Consider the following 17,362-nt stretch of genomic DNA (forward strand, 5'->3'; position numbering starts at 1 on the left):
ATAACGAAAATGTACAATGAGAAATATTTTATTGTAAATGTCAATGCTTCTTTTCTTTCTTTCTTTCTTTCTTTCTTTTTCTTTTTTTCTTTTTTCGTTTCTTTCTTTTTTTTTTTTTTTTTTTTTTTTGTATATTCACTCGATTGAATTAAATCGAATAATCGATAATCGATGTATCCTATATATGTATACGTGTAACATGTATCATATATATATATATATATATATATATATATATATGATTTATATCAAATAATTTTTAAAGGAAATGGAACATCGAATGAAAAGATGAATTTAATAATAAAAACAGAAATATTTGAAATTATTAGCAAATTTTAACGAACACGTCGCATCGAACTGCCGACGGAGCTAACCGCGGAAATAAATCCTGGGATTTGAAACGTATGGGAATGAAAAGCCGAACGATAGAAAGTATCGGAATTTTGTAGCAAATCAATCAACACAACATATTTCAACGCGATTGAAATAAACGCTGCGTAACCAACGTGACATGGACGACGTTAAAACGAAGATTGTTAGACTATCCCTTCGTTAAATTTAACGGGATTTTATCGAGATTCCCTTTCCTATTTTAATCTATTTTCATGTCTAGAAAACATTCCTTTTCAATTTTGACAAAAACAAAAAATCTCAATAGGGATGATGTCTCTCTCTCTCTCTCTCTCTCCTTCTCATTTTCTTTTATTCAAGGGGGGAAAAAAAATGTGTTACGAAGTGAGCATGATATGAGAGTAATTTTTGAAACGAAGGATATGATCGGAAAAGGATCAGAGACAAATTTTTTCAAGGTCCACGATTTACTCGGAATTTCAGTCACGAATTAGTTGACGTAGCGTCTTCCACGCAAGGCGCATAGAAACGACGACGTTTTCCACGTGAGTTTCCGAGATATCGTGAAAAGGATCGATCTATTACGACGAGTATGATTTTTACTATCTTTTTCTTTCTTTTTCTCTCTCTTTTTTTTTTTTTTTTTTTTTTAATTTTTCTTTCTCTTTTTCTTCATTTTTTTTTCTTCTTTTTTTTTCCTTTTTCTTTTTCTTTTTTTTCTCTTCTTTTACGACAAGCTCATACCAACGACGATCCGAGGGTAGAGTAAAACTTTTACTTGCACGTTCACGACTATGTCCAACGATATCAACGAAAAGGTCTACGATAAATGAGATTACGACTTGTCGTTTTACGAACGTTATCGAACGCTTGACAAACGTTACTCTTGTCGATGTACGACCAGAAAGGTAACGAGAAGGGCGAATCCTTCGTCCTTCCAGTCTGACATATCGATTTTATTTCTATACCGATGATAAAAGGGTAGATCGCGTTAAAAACATATATATATATATATATATATATATATAAATAATAAAAAAAAATATATATATATAATGTATATTTAAATATATATATATTAAAAAGAAAAAAGAAAAATGGAGAATTTCTCGATTTCTTCGAAAATAAGAAGAACGAGAAATAATAATAATAAAAAAAAAAAAAAAAAAAAAAAAAAAAGAATTTCTATCGAGAAAGAAAAAAAAAAAAGAGAGAGAGAGAGAAAAAAAAAAGTAAAATCGATAGTCGAAATTGTTGGGATTATTTAAAATGATATAAATACAATCGTTGGAATATTTGTTGAAAAGTGAAATTTTCGGAAATGAAATGATAAAATTCGTCTGGCAGGACGACGAAGAGAGGAGCAAAAGTATTTCCGTGTGTAACCGAAGGATAAAGTTTGATAGGGGCAACCGAACGTACGATAGACAGGGAGAGAGAGAGAGAGAGAGAGAGAGAGAGAGCGAAAAAAGAAAAGGGAAGAAAGAGATGGGGGGTTGAGGAAAGGGGTTTGGTAGAGTTAGAGGGAAGTAGAAATCGTCAGGACGATATATAACGTTGGGCCGCATTGCTAAAGGACATTTCTATGTGAGGACGAAATCGCGAGCGAGTTGTGTCGGAACTTTCGATCTGGGGCCTCGGCGAATCTCGTCGGGGGTTTTCTCGAGTGATCGTTGCCATTGGATTCAACGGCAGCTCTCGAATAAATCCGTAGATTTGCCTGGCCGGCAGGTACGTTATTCCGTTCCTCTTGTATCGGCGATTTATAAGACACATGGCCGGTTGTTAGCCTTCTAACGATCGTTTAAGCTTCGCCTGAGCGATGCAACTCGTTAACGGTTGACTATTATACCATAGTTACTTTACTTAATTTATATCGTAAATTTTCTTTAACTTAAATCGACTTAAACATTGGAAAATTTTTCTCATCTCTTTCCCATTTCCCCACTCGTCCCTTCTTCATCACCTTTAATATCAGTGATTCGAATTTTTTATCTCGATTAAAACATTTTTTTTTATTGACTTTTTCTTCTCTCTCTCTCTCTCTCTCTCTCTCTCTCTCTTTTGTTTCTTTTTTTGTTTGTTTATTTTTTATATATATATATATTTTTTTATTTTTTATTATTATTATTATTATTATTATTATTATTATTATTATTATTATTATTATTATAGGATTATCGATAAACGATCAAACGTCGACGACGAGCTTTAAAAATATTTTCCTCTTTACAATTTAATAATCGAACGCGGGCCGTTTATTTATTCGCCATTCTGTTTTTTTTTTTTTTTTTCTTTTAAATGAAAATTCGAAAGCACGAAAGTCGAAGAATCTTATTTTAGTTAGTTATTCATAAAGAACTTGAGGCCAAATAAAGCTCTTTGAAACGAGACGTCGACTTTCTCCGGCGACTTAATAACAAAAACGTAGTGTTTCCTTCTTTAATATTAAATTCTTTAAAAATGTAAACAGGTATGAGCGTAAGCGGAATTTCTAAAAAATCCTCGCAAAAATTCTGTCTCTCTCTCTCTCTCTCTCTCTCTCACTCTCTCTCTTTCTATCCCTCTGTTCTTCTTTCCTGTTGGCGTGCGAATTCGAGATATACATACGAGTTTATATAGGTGCTATGCGAGTTTCTATGCTCGTAAGCCACAAAAAGAAATGAGAGAAGAAGAAGAAGAAGAAGAAGAAGAAGAAGAAGAAGAAGAAGAAGAAGAAGAAGAGGAAGAAGAAGAAGAAGAAGAAGAAGAAGAAGAAGAAGAAGAAAAAATGAAAGGAGTAAGGATCCTTTTAAGAATGGACCACGTGTTTTTCCTTTTAAATCTCTTTCTACCTTTTAAACGCATACAAAACTTGCCGTTTGCATTTAAGAGTAATGAATCTCGTTGATGAAAAAAAATATGAGCCAAGGGAGGGTATAAAGAGAAGAAGAAATAATAACAATTTCTCTTTCGTTTCCTTTCATTTTCCTTTTTAATTTTATCAAAAAATAAAAAAAAAATAAAAAAAAAAAAAAAAAAAAAAAGAAAATAAAAAAATAGAAAAAAAAAGAAAAACAAAAGGAAAGACAATTTCGTTCGACGGAAGTTCATTTTTACAACCTGTAGAAGATTCATCTATCCGATTCCTTGTCACGTAATCTTCGTGACAAAAAAAAAAAAAAAAAAGAAAAGAAAAAAGAAGAAGAAAGACGAAAGACGAAAGGATGAAGGAAAAAATGATTCGTTGTAGATTCGGATTTGCATGCCACCCCTCACTTGCTGATACGAGACAGTATGTAACAAAAGAGAAATTCGTGAAATAACAGAACGATCCGCTTAGCTTTTATACCCTGCGGCTTAGGGGGTATAAAACTATACAGGGGTTGCTTCGGTAGAGGCGGCAGAGCGAAGAAACAAGGGAATGAGTGAGAGAAAGGGAGAGAAAAAGAGAGAGAGAGAGAAAGAGAGAGAGAGAGAGAGAGAGAGAGAGAGAGAGAGAGAGAGAGAGAGAGAGGGAAAAGGAAAGGTCGCTCTTCAATTAAGTAAATTAAAATGCAGCGATGTTGTCTTCTTTTTTGCAAGCCCCCGGACAGTAGCAATAGCAATAGCAGCAGTAAGAGTACCAGTACCAGTAGGAACGGGACGACTCGCGTATTTGAATTACGAAAGTGAGATATCTACGAGGACAAAGAATAAAAGAGGAGGAACGAGTTCTCCCTCGGGTCATCTATGTTTTGACTGGATCCTTTCGAAAATTCCACCGTTGAGAATCTCCTGCTAGACATGAAAATCTCCTTTTTCCTTCGTATAACTTTTGGACATTCTTCAAATGACGTTATACGAAAGGGAGATTTTCTTTTTTCCTCTATCTCTCTCTCTCTTTCTCTCTCTCTCTTCCCTCCCATCCATCCCCCCCGAACGCCATAGATCCTCTATCTCCAAATATTTCGCTTATTTAAGGATGGCTGCCATTGGTATGCAATAAACAGTGATCGAATACCAAGAGTGCCGGACAACTATTTGCACAATGTAGATCGGTTGGAAGTTCGAGTTGACCGAGTGACAGTGTTGTGGACATGGAGAAAGAGGGAAGATAAAGGGAGGGCGGAGCGGGGGAGGGGGGAGGGCCGGGGGACGAAGTGAAGTGAGCAAGAGTTAGGCTGTCTTCAACGACTACTCCCCCTTTCTCTGTCCTCCGCCTCCTCCTACTCCTCCTCCTCCTCCTCTTCATCCTTCTTCACCTTGTAGTCCGAGTTGACGCTCAGGAGAATCAGTCGTCACTGAAGCTAGTCGACTAGGCTAGGAACCTTCTTCTTCATTCTCAAGCCAGTTAGATTTCCACGTAGCACAGTTGAACGTGCTAGACGTAATCTTTCTTCCTTCCTGTATTTAGCTCGCTCCACGCAGCTTTAGTGATATTATGGAATTCGTTGACAGGCTTGCTACCTCTACCTCTCTCTCTCTCTCTCTCTCTCTCTCTCTCTTGTTCTCTCTGTCTCTTTCTCTCTTTAAGAACTTTAACATATTCTATTCAAAACTTACAAAGAGAGAGAGAGAGAAAGAGAGAGAGAGAGAGAGAGAGAGAGAGAGAGAAAGGAAAAGAGATTTCGTTGGCATAGAAAATTAAAGTGAATTTGTATAACGACGTCATAACCGTCACACACTACCATCATAAATCTTATTTTCTTACAAATGAATCCTCTCCCTCTCTCTCTCTCTCTCTCTCTCTCTCTTTATATGTATATATATATATATTTATATATATATATCTTTTTTTCTCTCTAGTTATCTTAAATTTCTTTTTCTACCAATAATATACGAATATTCTTTATATCTCGTTCGTTTCTCTTATTTCATTGTATCCGTTGATCCTTCGTTTCCTATTCGATCGTATTTACACAGTCACAGGCTATTATCCTCGATTCCTTTCGTTACTTTTATCGTCGTTATCAGAGATAGATAGGTAAACCTTTCCGAACAAACGAGCACCGATGAAAGTTCAGTAAATCAAACGTAACTATGGTGCGCACGGAAACGTCACGTATTTGCAAAGCCGAGGATTCATTTGTGTGCAAGAGGATCGGATGTGGAGAGAGAGAAAGAGAGAAAGAGAGAAAGAGAGAGATAGAGAGAGAGAGAGAGAAAGAGAGAGAGAAAGAGAGAGAGAGAACGAGAAGGAGAGCGATTTATTGAACCGGGAAGAAGATAAAAATATGCACCATGTCGGAGGAAAGTTAAGCTATACAAAAGTGTAATGGCCTACGCGTTTAGTGATAATCGTTCTCGTGTCGCTGATTCATTGCACTTTTGCTTAGCTTGTGGAACCAATTCAGTTTGAAGATGGATGCTGGGAAGTCTCGTGAGTAAAGGGAATTGTTAAACTTTAGAGTAGCAACGTGAGGTTGCAGATACGAGTCACTCTTGTGCCGTTGGAACATGCTATCGTTCTCTCTCTCTCTCTCTCTCTCTCTCTCTCTCTCTCTCTCTCTCTCTTTCAATCTTCCCTCTTCTCTCGCACCGTTTCGCACAGCGAAACTATAATTTAATCTCAATTACTCGATCGAACATTTGATTACACTTAATGGTACTTCTCGTACGAACTAATATAATCGTTATACTATAATTTTTTCCCAACGAATTTTCATTAAGCGTAACAGTTGAAAAAGGGCAATCGTTATGGTAAGAATAAAAAGAGAAGAGGAGGAGGAAGAAGAAAAAAAAAAAAAAAAAAAAAAGAAAGAAAGAAAGAAGAAATAAGAGAAAAAAAAAACCAACAAAAATCATAGACGGCCAAGTGATATTAAAAATATACTGTTAAAAGTAACGAATGAAATAATGTATTTAATTAAAAAGGAATATAACTGGAAATTTTACGCCCTGTCGATTTCGTAAGAGCAAAGAATCGTTAACGAGCTATCGGAAAGAAACGAGAATACCTTGGATTATTCTTAGCTTAGGTCGGTTCTCGCTCGACAGAAAGAAACGGAAAGAAGTTGGATTGTCCTGTGTGCACACACCGAGTAAGAAGACGAAACGATATCCGTGTCTATCGGTTGACCTTAATCCGACGCTGATTTATCCCGCTTCGATGCACGGACGAGAACGGATCGACCTGACTCGACTTTCGAAAAACCTTGATCTCAACAACGTGAACGACGTTACTTATCGATTGAGATTATTTCGATCTTTTTAAGTAAACAAAAAGAAAGAAAGAAAGAAAGAAAGAAAGAAAGAAAGTAAGAAAGAAGAGGGAATACAAAACGAACGAGATTAGAAAAAGTGAAGGAATCTAAAGTAAAAATATAAAAGAGAAATTCCTTCGGCCATTGGCGTTTATTTAAATGTTTCAAAGATATAAAAGAATATTTGTTGGTAAATTAGCACGTTGCTTTTAGGAGTTAAACAATTTCATCGAGCTCGAGGCAGTTGAATTCCCTTTGATCAAAGTCCATGTTCTCGTACATACACATTGAGAGAGACCCGCGTACACACTGATACATGTTAATATGTACTAGGAAAGGGTCACTTGGGCGGTTCCATGTCAAGAGAAGCGTCCTCCTAAATGGAGTGAAGAGGTGGGCGGACATCTGCGAACGTCGTCGTCGGCATCGTCGTCGACGTCGTTGGGGTCGGCGAATGAGAGAAGAAGAAAGCCGGAAAGAGAGTACTTTGTTCTTCCAGGAGCTCGTTCTCTCGACGTGTCGTGGAATGCCGCGTAATGTTTGTCACGAAAACAGGCGTGAAATGTATGCGCCTTCTCCGCTCACCCCTTTTACCAAATAGGTGATTCTTTCAGAGAGAGAGAGAGAGAGAGAGAGAGAAAGAGATAGAGAGAAAGAAAGAAAGAAAGAAAGAAAGAAAGAGAGAGAGAGAGAGAGAGAGAGAGTTCCTTCGTCATTTCGTCTAAACCAGAGAAAGAAAGAGAAAAAGATGATGGTGAGGGAAGAATGCAATGGGGGAGGGGATGGGGTGGTAGGAATCGAGCCCGTTAGCGTACATTGTCTCACACCATTCTCCAAGTTAAAATATTAACTCCATTACGGAGTGACACCGCGCTGCTCCTCGTTCGACCAAAATCGCTTCCCATTTCTCGTGAAACAAAAACGAGAAAGAATAAGAGGAAAAGAGAGAGAGAGAGAGAGAGAGAGAGAGAGAGAGAGAGAAAGAGGTGGTTGGTTAGACGAGTCATACGTTTTCAAACCTCCCTACCGACCCGTACAACCTTTATAACCCTTTCCACCAAAGTCACAATGATCTCCTCGTGGTTCTGCACTGGATAGCCTTGGCTTTTCTTTTATTACAGTTTTCCTCGAGAACGATTCACGTTCAGATATTTGAAAATCGTCGGTAAAATTATTCTTATAGTATGTCGATTTTATTAATAACAACTTGATATAAGATTTTTTTTCATTAATTCCTTGTTTGATAATAAAATGTAATTGGTACGATTAAAAATTATTATAATCGAATTGTTACGTTATATTTGGTATGTATATATATATATATATATATATATATATATATATATATACAATTTCGATTGAAAATAGAACGATTTCTTGCGAATGAACGAATGAACGAACGAACGAACGAACGAACGAACGAACGAACGAACGAACGAACGAACGAACGAGCGAACGAATGAACGAATACCGACAGCTTCATCGTGAAAAGTTTAAAACACGGATGAGTTAATGGAAAAATATCAAGGGGATATTTCTCTGAATAATGGAGATGGAAAAAATTGTTTCGGACGGTAGTAGAGAACGGTGCCGTGGGAATATTGCGGGAATATAACGATTCTTTCATTATTTAACGACACATTTCGTTGGAAAGATTACATCAATGCTTGTAACATCATCTATATTATATTTGCACGTGTTAGTAAAGTTTGAAATTACGTGATGTACGGAATTCAAGGATAAATTAAAATCTATGTTTATCTTAAGACAGATTTTTCACTCTTTTCATTTTTTTTTTTTTTTATTCCCTCGATTGTTTGTAGAAAATTAATTCCGACGAGACGAACATTGCTTGTCAAAGAGCAAATATCAAAGTTTATCAAGAGAAAGAGAGAGAGAGAGAGAGAGAGAGAGAGAGAGAGAGAGTGAGAGAGAGTGAGAGTGAAAAAGAGAGAAGGAGTAGAAGAGAAGTAGAAAGAGATAGAGGACATTTTCTGGACCGAGGTTTACGTCGTACGAGCAAATATTTTTGTTTGCACACGTACGCCGTCGGTGCACACGTGCGAATATTTCGTTATAGGCACGTTACGAAGTAAGCTCTCGATTCAGAATCACGTGATCGTTCTGCTTATGAAAACGTGCTTATGAGCACGCGTGCAGTATAGAACTTAACGATGTGCAACGTTGTTCGCACGCTTCACAAGTTAAAAGCTTCAAAAGAAGAAAAATAGAGAGGGAGAGAGAGAGAGAGAGAGAGAGAGAGAGAGAGAGAGAGAGAGAGAGAGAGTTGGTCAACATTTGAAAGGGAGCAAAGAATAACAGAAAATCTCGAGAAAAGTGTGAGGATTTAACGAGAGACGTAAACACAGCTACGTGCACACTTAACTAATACTACAATTATATATGTGTGTATATATGTTATATATATATATATATATATATATATATATATACTCATTATAACAATAAATTATAGTGTATTGCAAAAAGCAACTTTATATTAGGAATATTATTACATCAATAATAGTATTAAGAAAAATAATAACATTAGCATCAAGTACACTTCGGTAAAAGAGCACTTAGACGATTAGTATTTCATCTTGTTGTTGACTCGAATATTTCAATGTATTATCGAGTGGTACCTTTGTAAATGCTCACAAAGCAAGTCGATCTCGAGTGTATTTGAGATCCACATCTGATCGAATTCGTTCGAGAAGCGTCTCTCTTTCTCTTTCTTTTTCTTTCTCTTTCTCTCTCTCTCTTTTTTTTCTTTTGCTCTCTAGATGATTGCACCAATTTTTATTTATTTATTTTTTTCTTTTCTTTTTTCTTCTTTTTCTTTTCTTTTCTTTTCTTTTCTTTTTTTTTTTTTTTTTTTTTTTTTAAATACAAAGAGATCGAGAGAGAAATTCCACGAGTAACAGGCAACGTTTATTTAAACACGAGTAACGAACCGTAGACGTATACATAAACATGGAACCGAGAATGGAGCGACGATCTCTCTGCCTGTAATTCCTTCTCTCACGTCATGAAGTTTAATTAAAAAGTACGAAACTAATTTCGAAGAGTCGGATAAGTAGGGTGGGCTTGCCCACCGTGACGAAAGGGATCTCACCAAAAGGAAATATTCCACGAATCTTTTACCAATATCGAATTCAAACTTAAAATAATAATGATGATGATGACGACGACGACGACGATGATGATAATAATAATAATAATAATAATAATAATAATAATAATAATAATAATAATAATAATAATAATAATAATAATAATAATAATAATAATAAGAACAGCAGCAATAATAATAATAATAATGGCAATGAATGCACTGTTCTATCAACTATCCTAGCGTTATTTAACATTTAATGCAAAATCAGCTAGCTAGAGAATATAACGCATAATAAAGCCGATACGCGCTTTGTATTTATGCGCTTTGTTAGACTTTATTGCAAATCGATACTAATCGTCGTCTATCTGGAATTGAATGACTGTACAACTCTAACGAAATCCTTCCTTTCTCTCCCTAACTATCTCAGTTCGAGTGATAGGTATGTACATGTACGAGTACTATATAACAAAGGAAGAGGCATAGTATAATAACCGCTTTCACACTGACACATTCTGTTATAGTTATATAGAACCAAAGCAATCTGGCAAGCGCATTGTACAAGTCTGTCACGTATGATCGCACGCGTCTGTTACGCGCTGGAAGATGATTTATAGCTAGTGTAAGTGGGTAGTAAGCAATGTTCCTGCTGTGTTGCCTCTCTGAATCAATTTCAAGTCCGACAATGCGATACGAATATGGTTTACCCTTCGATGCGGTTTCGCACGTATTTTCAACGTCGAACGTACATAGTGGAAATGTGACATTTATTCCTTCCCCCTCCGTCCCTCCTTCCCTTCCCCGTACTTCCCCCTACTTCCACCTACTTCCCCCCTGTTACTCCCTTCGATAAAAGTTAAAAGAGTTAATAATACTTTTCAATCGGTGTTATTAGGAATCGTTTTCAATTGGTTTTCGTGATTAATTTTGGTCGAGTCGTTATTGGAAAATTTTTTAATCAAGGAAATCAAATGGAAAAGGACGGTGAGGAGGGAATCATCGAAATGGATTATCGAAGCGTAGAATGAGCTACTTTATACGTAAATTCCAAACGATCATTGGCACGGCTTCCCCCGCCCCCTCCCCCCTCACCTCCCCCGGCCCCTCCCTCACCACCCAATGACTAATGACGATCGGTTAGCGATTAAGTGCATCGTCCATATGCGTCGGAATTATTAGCGGTGCAGCTGATGCTTTGGAGGCAGTATATATTTCTAGTTTATACTTGGTTTAATGATACTCGAAACGTACATGAACTGTAATAGTGCATTTCGTACGTGTATATATATATATATAGGTAAATAATAGATGTCGGTATATGCAGGTGTAGAAATATTTTCGATGATTAGGATAGTTCGTAATTGAGCTTACGAAGTTAAACTAGATTCAGTTTGCCTCTTCCCCCTCCACGCGCACTTTTTTTTGCTCTCCCCACCCTGGCGCCCCACTTTTCTCTTCTTTATTCTATTATTTGATTCCTTCACGCCGTGACGATTCGCAATTTGTGGAAAAGCGTTTCGGAGATAGTCGTTTGTAGGGATGGATAGCGGTGGGCGTAGGGGGTGGAGGGGTAAGTGAGGGGGGAGGGGGAGGAGGAGGAACGGGAATAAGTTTTGTCGGTAGTAGGAACGATGAGATTTTCCATAAGATATTCAGAGCGGAAGGAGAGCCGCCATTATCGCGATTAAAATAAGGAAAGACGCAAGGTAAGAACAGGAAGAAAGAGAAAAGGTAGACGTAACAGTGGAACTAATTCAAAACGTGATGTGAAACTACTAAAGCCGAGAGTTATGACGAGAAATTATGAATTTACTTTAATTATGAATACTTTGAACAACGCCGTTCGTTCCTTTACGTCGTTCTTCTATCTCTTTGAAGTTGGCAACACCAACGGGAAGAAGGCTCGTGAATTTAAATTTCTAGGTCATATATGAAAGATTCTATGGATATTGACGGTATCCATAATAATGCGAGAGCCCATAATATCTAGCTCAAAGGAGGACCGTATCCCGTATCCATATAAAATGGCATAACGTCGCTCACGAGAACATTAACGCATTTATATTTTTCTTTTCTCATATGGGAAGTCAAATACCGATAGGAATTCTTTTCAAAATACCATCGCATTGAATGGTCCATTGAGCTTCTGCAAAATTTACGGTATATGTATATCGAAAAATTGCGGGCTTTAGAGGACTACATCCGATTATTCACATATGAATGGAATATGTCGAAAGGTTTTTGATTTTTTTCTTTATTCGATTTACCCTATCGATCGATCGATCGATCGATCGATCTCTTTTTCAATTTCGATCGAACTCAGTTGGAGGTTTAAAGCGTTTAACGAGGGAGGAAGAAGGGGAAAAAGGAAAAAATAAAAAAGGAAAAGGAGAAAGAGAGAGAGAGAGAGAGAGAGAGAGAGAGAGAGAGAGAGAGAAGAAAAAGAGGTTTATGTCATTGCTCGTTTAAAGTAACTGCTTATTTATTTAAACTATATAAAAGTATACGGTGATGTAGGTGAGGCGGGGGGAGGATAACGGGAGGAGGGGCTGTGGCAAGGGGAAAAAAAGAAAAGAAGAAGGAAAAAGAAAATGACAAAAGTCACGAGCTTTTGCAAGAGTTTGCGTGAGTATCATTCGTTCATATTACGAAAATACCTATACTAAGAGAAAATATCGATACCTATCGCCATGCCAACGGGCTTGGTCTGGTGACGACGGTGTCGAATTACTTCGTACGACGTACCAACCGAAGATATTGAAAACGTGCACCGAACTCGAGGAATCTGGTTACATGAGGAGGACGGCGCATATCGACGACCTCGTTTCTCGCGCCACGAACGCAGCTGCGCTTATTGCGCTTCGATCTAAAGAAGAAGAATCACACTTGACCATCTTTACATTTTGAAAGGAGCCAGAGAGTGTCTCCTACGTCGACCAAAAGCTCTTCCGCAAACGCAATAATCTTCGAAGCGGAGAAGTGCCGCTAAGATCTCTTTCTCTTTCCTTCCATCTTTCTTAAACTCCTTCTTCTTCTTCTTCTTCTTCTTCCTCTTCTTCTTCTTCTTCATCTTGCTCTTTATATTTCCTTTCAATATAGAACATTTAAGGATCTCGCGAGAAACCTTTCGAGGTATTACGCTTTCTTATTCAATTTACTTGAACATAAATATATATATATATATATATATATATATATTTAATATATATATATATATATATTTAATATATATATACATATATATCTATATGTATATATATATTAAATTTAAAAAGATTAGTTAATCTATAACATTTAAATGTCATTTAAAAATTATTAATCAAATTAATATCTTTTTATTCCACAATTAAGTCCATTAAAATGATCTATTCTTTATATTTCTACTATTACTATCACAATTTTAATTATTATTAAAATAAATTATTTTTTCTTAAATAAAATTAACCCTTTAAAAATTTCAACTTCTTTACCTTCTCATCAAATAAAATGAAAAACCTTAATCTAACTTAATGATATCAAATCTATTCTCTATTTTTGACCCATATACCTCTATTAATTATTCTTTTAATTGACTAAGACTATTAATTCCTTTATTTTTATTTCCTAATCAATTTTGATTTAAAAAATCTAAAATATTTATATTTTGACTTTCTATTAATAATTTCCTATTAAAAGAATTTATAAGTATATTAATTATTAATAAGTATATTAATAATTTATCCTATTAAAAGAATATATATATATATATTTACATAATATATACAATTTATATATAATATATATATATATATATATATATATAAAATTATATGCATATATACATTTTTATAATATACATATTAATATTATATTTATAATACATAATTATAAAATTATATATATATATATATATGTATATATATGTCTCCAAAAATATTAAACGAAGTATATTAATTAATTTTTCTCAAAGTCGTTAAGGGACAACAAGGTACAGTATGTCCAACGAGGTTTAATACGAAGGTAAGTTTTTACCTCGTATTGTACGTTGTAATAAAGTTCTTGGCAAATTGAGATGGACTGTGCGTAATCCGTAGTTACTGTCCGTACCTATTTATTTCCGCATAAACTTCATTTCATTATAACTTCCCCTTTCGAACTTTTTGCTTTCTTCCACTATAAGAAGATATTGTTATAATGTAAAAAAAAAAAAAAAGAAAAGAAAAGAAAAGAAAGTGGAGAAAAAAGAAGAAGAAAGAGGAAGAGAGAGAGAGAGAGAGAGAGAGAAAGAGAGAGAGAGAAAGAGAGAGAGAGAGAGAGATTCTTTCATGATATTTCTAGCGGTGAGCACGTTCTTGGGGTCGAGAACGTTGAGACTCTCGGTCTTTACTATTCCGTGCGTTCGTTCGTTTCTGTTCGTTCATCTGTCTGTTGGCAGTTTTTGTTATTCGAGTAGCTCGTGAACGTAAGCAACCCTTTAAATAAGATGGTACATTCAAGAAGTACACTAAAACAAATTATTTTCTTTTTTTTTTTTTTTTTTTTTTTTTTTTTTCGTATATATCTCCGTCAACTATGGAATGCAATTTTAATATCGATATAAACAAATATGATTCTAAACTAAATCAGTACCAGTATCTACATACAAAAATCTACAAATCATTTAATACTATATATATAGTATTAAATCATTCAAGAGATAAATATAAATTCATATTGGAAATTTGAAAAAAAAAAAAGAAAAAAAATAGAAAAAAAAAAAAAAAAAGAAAAAAAAAAATGATTGTAATCGGTCGTGATAGTATGTCACTCGATGATCATATAAAACAAGGAAAATTGTATTAATAATGTAATATTATTATATTATGTTACAATGAATAAACAAGCAAAACGTGCAAGCGGATAAAAATGCAACATGCACCAATGAAACAATCCACAGTTCATTCACCGTACAGTAGAGATGCACTCTAATGCACTCTAATAAGATGCACATCTAATCATTTATTTATTTATTTTCTATTTTATATTTCCTTTATTAATAAACAATATTTTATTTTCGTTACTTTACTATTATAATATAGAACAACGAGAAAAATAAATAAAAATTTGTTAATCCAACATCTTATTTCAATAATAATAAAAATACGTGATTATTTTTACGCGTTAAAATGACAAATGAATATATGAGATGAATTAATTAGAGAACCAACATAATTAACCAAGAAAAAAAAAAATAAATAAATATATTAAAATTTTTTTACATTCAAGAGATATATTTATATACTGTAGATAATTAATTAATGATTTTACATTAATAGAAGAACAAATTTTTAAATGCAGTTATAAACTTTTCTCACTCTAATTACTGAAGGTTTAATGCATCTTATAGATTACTTCGACACGTACCGTAAATGTCAACGTGATAAAATCATTTAACATCTTCGTTAAGATTCAATGATTCGATCAGAAGGAAAAAATATATAATATGTATAAAATTTTGACTTTGTTCGCAGATAAACGAATGACTAATTAGTATAGTGCGAAGTATCAATATATTTAAAATTAAATATCCGACACGTTCTAAAATCATTGCAAATTTAATAAGTATTATTTTCTCAAAGATTTTTTAATCGTCTAATAGAGATCTAATTAGAAGATTATAGATTGGCTACGAGATAAATTAAATAAATACCATTGCAAAATATATTTAAGTCTCGTAAATATTCCGTTTAAATCCGGTGGCATACGTCTTACTAGATTCCTATCTGGTTAAAATTAAATACACATTCATGCAGAAGTATGCTACATGTCTATCTACATTTATATTTAAAAAACAACAATTCCAACATATACACTTCACTATTCTCTCACATAACGCTGCTACGCAAAAGTCTAAAATAGAGAATATGCCCCGGGGCGTCTCCAACAATCTAGCTCAAATGCATCTAATTCTTTACTATTTAGAAGTACGTATCAATTGCTCTAATCGACTTTAATGGCTAATGATTATTGCGTAGATGACTAAAAGAAAATATACCAATATATACTAGTACGATATATATATATATATATATATATATATATATATATATATATATATATATATAAACATGCTAGTAATATAAGAATATTTTAAAAGATTCACAAAATATTTATGAATTAGTTTTATGAATTATTTTTTCATGCAAGAATAATTAAAAAATCTCGGGTGGTCTCTTTCTAAAAGTTCTTCCCTTTAATTAATTAAAATCATACTTTCTCGTTTGTTATCCAAGGATCTACATGTCGCGTATTTCTTCTTGTCTATTTTCTCTATATATTAAAAGGTTCGCGTTTTCATGTTAATTCAGTACTACTTTACAAAACATATTAATCGTCCTATATTAAAGCTAATATATACAATGTACATATATGATTAAGTAATATGAATTATTAATATTACTAAGTGAGGAAGAACAAGAAGACCCTGTCCTGAGTTAAAAAAATAGAAGCATGCATAATAAATAAACGTTGAAAGACATATAAAAATAGAAATGTACCATTCAAAAATATATCTATAAAAGGAATTACTGTGCTCGTCAATATTTCATTTCAAAAATTACAACCAGCAATCCCGTGTCGATTTGGACCTTTTGTCCACGACACGTAGGTACCAGAGGAACTTTAATTTCTTCACTCACTACTTGTGAAGTTCTGCGATGGCTCCAAAACACTCCTCCTCCCTTGTAGGTTGTAATAGAGGTAAGACAATTTCAAACTTGGTTGAAATCATTATAGACTTGTAATGATGACTTGAAAAAGGACTAAATACAAAAATATTATTAGAATTATTGTAAGAAAAAGATTGTCTAGTTATTTACTATGAAATACGTAAATATATTTACCGATAGTCTCGTGTAGAAAAATGTATTATCATAATCGATGATGCACTGACTCAAATACACAATAAATATTTATTAATTACGAGACGACACTGAATTTAATTCGCGAAATATTATTTTTCATTTACAATACTCAGTCTGTGTAATTGTTAAAAAAAAGAAAATTAAACTTTGGACGAATAAACACTGATTTTTTGATTGCTTTGTACGCAGTCTATATTAATATACATATTTCTAAAACTTTACAAAAATCATAAGACGCGTAAAAATTATTCTTAACGAACGACACCGACTCTAATACACTACGTTTCTCATTTGAAAAACTCAATTGTTTTATTGCTTTGCGCATGATTGCAATGATATTCTGTAAAAAGAGAAAAAACAAAATAATTATTATTTCTATTGAGAATTACAAATCGTAAAATCATTTGATATATTTAAAAATTAACTTACTTGAGTTTTTGCTGATTCTACGACGATTCGTAAGTTCGAGAATGATGTGGGATGAATAAGAAAAATACATCATTTCTTTCTTCTAAAACTCTACCAGAACGTAAAATATCTTAAGATCTGAAAATTGTTTCAACATTAATAGTATGATATATAACGTGTGGATGAGTAGGTGTTTACATGTGTATGCAACAAAAAAAATAAACAAAGCCTATGAATATGTACGTGTTTATGTAGATACATATATAGCATACTACATATCATGATCTTGAGTAAATGACTATGAAATATTAACGCCAGCAGCTTAAAAGCCGAAGAAAAAGTATGGATATCAGGAAAATTACGATTGGAAATATCGAGAAAGAAAAGCAGATTGGAGACTTCCCCTTACCTCTCTGGGATAAAAATTTTCTTTTCTTTTATAGCTT

The 17,362-nt window shown here is 33.9% G+C and overlaps 1 protein-coding gene across 2 annotated transcripts in view; it reads right to left on the minus strand.

The window, feature by feature from the left end:
* Bet5 (blocked early in transport 5) overlaps nucleotides 1-17,362 on the minus strand; it is a 103,731-nt gene that overhangs the window by 86,221 nt on the left and 148 nt on the right. Inside the window, exons 1-4 of one of the 2 annotated variants that reach the window (XM_085660914.1) lie at nucleotides 17,326-17,342; nucleotides 16,938-17,054; nucleotides 16,488-16,848; nucleotides 16,284-16,406 (exon numbers count right to left, since the gene is read on the minus strand). The gene's annotated coding sequence lies outside the window, so the exon portion shown is untranslated. Of the gene's footprint in view, nucleotides 1-16,283; nucleotides 16,407-16,487; nucleotides 16,849-16,937; nucleotides 17,055-17,325; nucleotides 17,343-17,362 lie in introns of those variants that run through there. The other variant, XM_085660913.1, reaches the window with a different exon arrangement.

Source organism: Vespa mandarinia, chromosome 13, assembly GCF_050613455.1.
Source record: "Vespa mandarinia isolate Hongniang chromosome 13, ASM5061345v1, whole genome shotgun sequence".
NCBI lineage: Eukaryota > Metazoa > Arthropoda > Insecta > Hymenoptera > Vespidae > Vespa > Vespa mandarinia.